We start from the raw sequence: 6,980 nt of genomic DNA, 5'->3' as shown, positions 1-6,980 counted from the left end.
GAATTTGTTGTTACCTGTGGGTACTTCGAAAAGTATTATTTAATGGATGTTTCCGCAACATTAAGTTAAAATTTGCATGTTTAATATTATATAAATTGAATAGAGTATTCTATTTTATCCTATAACGAATACGTGGATGGAATTACATTTTATGTAATTATCTATGTAAAGGAATCTATATTGAAATAATTAACGACTCTGTCACACAAATAAAACGACTTCAATTGTGACAACATCAGATATTTTTATTTAAATACTGCGGGAATCTGTAAGTAAAGTAAGATAAAGAATTTTGCAAATCGGTTTAGAATTGACGGAGTTGTGAGGTCGACAAAGAAAAAAAAAACCGAATGCAACTTTCGCCGATTGATCTTACGTGACAGAGGGCGAGTTAATATTAAAAATTTAGGCTAAAGCGCTCGAGCTAGTTTCAAAGCCACTTATAATTAAGGATCACGAATTGATCCCGAAACTAGTGAAGCTTTCTCCATATAATTATATGTAAATTAAACCAGCAGTTATGACATTATCATTTAGGTAACAAGACTTGATAGTTGATAATATTAAATCTGGTGAATGAATTTGAGAATGAATGAAATAACTATATTCAAACTTGTTACCAAATTGAAGAGGGATACTCACCAGAGGGAGACTTTGTACTAAAGTTGATTGCTTGAGTACCTCTGTCACACTCGTGTTTCTACCGTGAAGCAGCTGTGTTTGCATGGCTGTGTTTCGGTTAGAAGGGTGGGATATGACGTGAATTTACTGGGTACAGAGGAATAACATCTGAGTCCTCAGGAATGGCAACGCATGGGGGGTATCATGGGCGAAATAGTATACTCTGTTATGTCCATGGTACTGCTCATGTCTATAGGCGACGGTTACCACTTTCCATCAGGTGGACCGTCATCTTGTTTGCCATTCTAAGTTGTATAAAAAAAAATTGAACATTCAATTCTTTATCCTTAGAAATTTACACATTTATATAATTAATAAGATTATTACAATAAAGTGGCAATTAATTTAAGAACAAAAGGCTGTTCTCAATCTGTTACTTTGGGTGAAAGTGCTCGAACTTTCACATATACCCTTGATTTGTGCCTCTATGATCACAAGAGAATTACCATAAAAGGGTCTGCTGAGGTCCGTTGACATTGTCCTGAAACTTTCTTTTGTGCCCGTCAAATATAAGTTTTATGGAAAAACTTTATTTATTTAATGACTTATGAAGAACGGGGTTTGAAAGCTTTCGAAACGACTACAGTGTAGGTGTTATATTATAGTTAGCCGACCGTAGCCTACCTACAATCTTGAATTTCAATTTTAAATATGATTTACCTGAACTCTGAGATTAGACAATCAGACCAGTTGTGGGTCTTCAGAAAATATTAAATAAAAATAATTGTAAAGAAATAAATAGCCGTGTGGTCTCGGCATAGAATAAGCCACCTCTTCTTTTCCCGAGGGTATTGTAAGAGGCAACTAAGGAAGGACGAGGTATGGACAGCAGCGTGCCAATCCGCTTGCGTTTGCCAAGCGTGGCACTGGTAAAATCCCCCAAAGGGGATGCTTATGTTGAGTAGTAGAAAGTTAAAGGCTGATGTCATGATGATGAAATAGGTACCGATAATATACTATAATTGTAGTTGTCTAGATTAAAACAGTTATGGGTTTTCAAGGGATATTCATCATCATGTCAGCCATTAACTATCCACTGCTGAATATAAGTCCCCCCCCCATAAGAGGGACTTCGCCAGTAGTTGTCACGCTAGGCAGGTGCATTGGCAACCGCAATTAGGCTTTGGTGATACTTCAAGAGGGACACTGCTGCCCTTCTCTCGACCATTAAGTTAACTCTACAACCCGTCATAAACTATATCCTTCCCAACCAACTGGATGAATAGCAGTCCTCCACCGTGTGTTTTTTAAGACACTTTCTTCCATGCACAAGCACGTTTTGGAATCAGGTTCTAGTAGCAGTATTTTTGAACCGATATGACATCGTAACCTTTAAGAAAAGAGCATATTTCTTTTTAAAATGCCGGCAGCATATTTGTAATCTCTTTGGTGTTGTAGGTGCTTATGAGCGGCGGTAGTTACTTACCATCAGTTGAGTCGTATGCTCGTTTGCACCCTGTGTTACAAAAAAAAGTTGAGTTAGTTGCCTTTTACGACACTTAAGAGAAAGGAAAAGGTGGCAATTTTTGCTGGGACTACACGACGACTTATGTTTTTGGAAAAAATAGTCAGTTTCATTAACAATTTGTTTTATTAAAAAGTTAAATGATCTGCATTTCATTCCAATATATTTTGGTAGTCTATGAGGGAGGCTTATATTTAGCAGTTGGCAATTATTGGGGGCAATGATGACGATGATTAAGCACATATTAATGAATGGAGATACGAAATATAATTTATTTTATGATACTTAGAATAGTTAACAAGCTGCTGGTCTACGTGATGGACATTGCAGAATATATTGCAAATCTCACGGTTAGTTGATACTTCACTTGTTGTTATTCCCTTAAACTAGGATGTTATGCCTCAATACCCTGTAATTTCACTACCATATCTCAATTCTCCCTTTAATTTGATATACAAGCACTTGCTTTAGCCAAAAACATGGATGCAACAGAGGAAACATGCAAATGACTTTGTACAAAGTCACCGTCTGGTACAATGTACGTTTTGCACAAAGTTATAGAAGTATTTTAAATAAACCGATCTCGCTGTCTTACTGTAAACTCAAAGGTTTAGTAATACAAATCACTCCTAAAACAAGAGTGGCAATCCATTATATTCTCAGACCGAGAGATTAGCAAACGGCACCTCTCCATTTCCGCAATTAAACTTGCAAAATCAATTTGTCTCTAACTCCAAGGTGACTGTCGCGCAATGAACGGGTGCCAAGTTGCGGTCTCAAGTATTCAAGTTCACAACTATATCGCAACTTGTGAACATTTGATTGACTTAGCCTTTGTAATACAAATAAGCTATTTGAGTTATTATAATTGAATACATTAAGATTGTTTTCTAATACGAATATAATTAGATTTGTTTTTTTATGGATGATAATGGAATTGTAATATCGCCTACGCTAACGTTGTACGCTGGCGTGGTGTCAGTAAGGGATGATAGGTGAGGATGAAGATGCAGATCAGTTAGCTCATCGTAACGAATACACCTGAAATTCAGTACGATGGTTTCTAGGGACCCCGACGAGCTCGACTTGATCCTTATCAAGTCTATTACTAGCAATGGGACTGGTAGTCTGTATTACTAACAATCCCATCCCCCCAATGGTAATAAGATTAAAGAGGGTTTACTTTTCTACTAATATTAGGTTGCATTTACAGTTGCTTTGCATAATAGACGGTTAGGCTGCGATCCACGATTAGAGTCATTTTTAAGAAAGTAATGGTCTAAATTGTCTGAGGTCAGGCTATTTTTTTATTATTATATTTTCAAAACGTTTGATGAACAGTTTCTCAAAAAATAAAAAGCCTTGCAAATGTCACACAGCGTCATTGACTTACAAACTAAGCAGTCGGTGTTATATGTGTGTACTAAACAATTTATAAATATTCTTTGCATTTTTTTCAAGTAATCATAAGTTTAATATCATCAGCATCATCGCTTCAGCCATTGTCTGTCCATTGCTGAACATAGGCCTCCTCCATAGACTGCCAGAAGGAGCGATCCTGAGCCACTTGCATCCACAGACACTCTACAATGCATTTGTGGTCGTCACTCTATCTAAAATAAGTTTAATATGAATGTTGCGTATTATACTAACCCGAATAATCATTGAAACTGTATTTAAATTCTTTATCATTTATTTATTTATCAAGGCACACCAACAGTGTATATATAGAACTATAAAAAAACCATTTATATAAAGTTAGATTTGACACAAATACCTATAAAAGGCGCGCACAACATTCATAATTTAACTGGCATACTTAAACTCCTAAGAATAACCAAGATGAAAAGTAGACATTAAATAAATGTGCGTTTATAATTTGAGATGTGTTCCACATTGACAGCAACATGGGTAATAAAAAGTATACATACATATCTGTCACGCCTGTCTCCCATTAGGGTAGGCAGAAACAATGGAACGCCAAATGCTTCGATTCAAACAAACCTCTTTCGCTTCATCCACATTCAACAATATTTTCATGGGTAAGCACTCGTTAAAATAGTAACTTCTGGTATTATTTTCCTCACGTTATATAACCATCATTACATATATAGAACTCATTGTATTATATGACGATCGATTAAAAATAAATAAACACAGTATAAGATCATCATCATCATCATATCGGTCATTAACTTTTCACTGCTGAATATAGGTCTCCTCCGTAAAGGAGGTACACAGTATAAGAGGCTGTGTTTTGAATTCATATAGCTATTATATATATGCACAATAACCAATAGTGGAGAAAAATTAAAGTTATTATTGGAAACTAGAAATTTATTTTTTTTTTTTTATTGACCACATTACAAAAAATGTCTGGTACAAAAGGCGGACTTAATACTATATAGTATTCTTTCCTAGACAACTATTGGCAAAACAGAAATTTTATTATATGGTGAAAAAATTACAACACATACAATAGAGAACTACTGCACATTATGATTATATAAATAAACATACATGAATACATTAAGCAAATATTACATAAATATACAAATATGTTATAAAAATACATACATACAAATATAAATATAAAAATATACTTACATACTTATAGATTATATAGATTATTATTTTTTAACATATCAAATTTCGAATTTCGTAATAATAAATTAGTAAATATCAAATTTTGTAATAAGATTCAATTTCAACTGAAGCTTTGATTGATTACATCACTGGATCTGATTTCCATAATTGATTCGGTGAAAAATAGGTACCCATATTTGATTCGATTCGTTTCAAATGAAAAATACCATCACATTGACTAAAGTGCCCATAGAAGACTATCTTATTATCGTTATAGCCGAAATAAGGGAAGGTTTAAAAACGAAATTTACACATAAAAGGAAAGAATTTTCGAAAATATATCGTCTGGTATGCGCACACTATTGCCAAACTTTTTCAATTTTCAAAAAAACTATTATATTTGGATACGAAATTTCATAGGGATGGTTCGTAATAGTGTAAGATATATATATATATATATATATATATATATATATATATATATATATATATATATATATATATATATATATATATATATATATATATATATATATATATATATATACGCGTAAATATTATATAATTAGTTATATATAAACTTAGTCTAGTTCTTTTATTTGGACATCGTCACAATACTGTACACCGCTCTATTCGCTGACACTGATGCTCCTTTCCACTTTGACTTTGCTAGAAGAGAACTCTATTAGAGTTAAGCTAAAGCTAAGTTAAATATTAAATAAAACCACATTAAACCCTTTTGAGGTCGTTTGAAAAAATACAGTTTAATTATTCGAATAATTTAGTTTAGTATAAACAGCAAGTTTTTCGTCGCCTGCATTCTATGTTCGAGCCACAATGCACCGTTGTGCTCGAAACATTGTAATGGGAAAACTTTCCTTGCATATCGAAGCACTGACCGCTTACGAACTTTTAATGTAGATTTTTCAAACTTTCCTTTATCGATATTGGATAAATCGCTTAGAAAGTGGTAACTGGCAATTTATGCGAATCTGTTTCGGGGAGTTTTGAGAATAATTAACTTGTAGGTAGGTTGCTAACTCGTGGGAGGTAATATTTGGATTTATATTATCTACTGTAAGAGAAAAAGTCGAGAGTTTTCGAAACTTAGGTTTTTTAATAAATGATATCAAACCAGAGGAAGACTTTGTATAAAAGTTGTTTGCTTGGTTATCTCTGTCTCATTCGTGTTTCTACCGTGAAGCAGTTGTATTTGCATTGCTGTGTTTTGGTTTGAAGTGTGGGATATAACAATGAAATTACAGGATACTGAGGCACACCGAGTTTTCTGGAATGGCAACGTATGAATGGTATCTAATGATACTGTTCATGTCTATAGACGACAATTACCACTTTCTATCAGCTTGATTGCCATTTGCCGAAGCAAATTCAATCGTGAATGTGTACCAATACTGTATACCAATATTCGGTATATTGGTAAAACCTAGGTTTAACTAATTTTAGGATTTTAGGATATTTTTTCTAACGTAAGTTGGCAAATATGCGGAATATAAAAAAAATTCTTTTGAGACTTTCACCAAACCAAACTTTATGTTGGTAAATCCTTAAATTTATTAGTTAAACCGTATATAGTAAAACTAGTATGTATGTAAACATACACTGATTTATGATGGAATAATTCGTAGATATCTTATAGATTTTTTTAATGGATGATAATGGAATGGTAACTCGGCCTACGCTAACGGTATACACTGGTGAGCCACCAGTGAGGGATGATAGGCGATGATGAAAAGGCAGGTCAGTTAGCTTACCGTGATGAATACACTTTGAATTCAGCACGATGGTTTTCAGGGGGGACCACGTGAAGGTCGACCTGATAGGGTGTATTGCTAGCAATGGGACTGATAGTCCAAATTACTAACAATCTCTTCCCCCTCTGATATCTTATAGTTGGAATGCGAAATCGCATATATGTGCATTGTACTTGGCAACAAAGATATATTGAAAATATTTAAATTTAGAATGCGGACTCGGATGTTTAGATATAAGTATAATTTGATTCACGATGACCAGTGTTTGACTCGATGAAAAACTATGACATCTTCCTGGTCACAAAATATGGGATTAACACAGGAGTAAACCTTTAATTCGGTTTGATCATCAAATATTAAAAGAATTTTAAAATTAAATTCATTTTTGATTTCTACCTAAATTTCAAATGAAAAATATGAAATGAGAAATACCTTTTTTTCGGAAGTCGCTATAAAATGAAATGATGATTCCTTGT

The sequence above is a fragment of the Galleria mellonella genome, unplaced genomic scaffold, assembly GCF_026898425.1.
Source record: "Galleria mellonella isolate WM207_F2 unplaced genomic scaffold, CSIRO_AGI_GalMel_v1 utg905, whole genome shotgun sequence".
In the NCBI taxonomy this organism is placed as follows: domain Eukaryota; kingdom Metazoa; phylum Arthropoda; class Insecta; order Lepidoptera; family Pyralidae; genus Galleria; species Galleria mellonella.
This window is presented reverse-complemented; position numbering follows the sequence as displayed.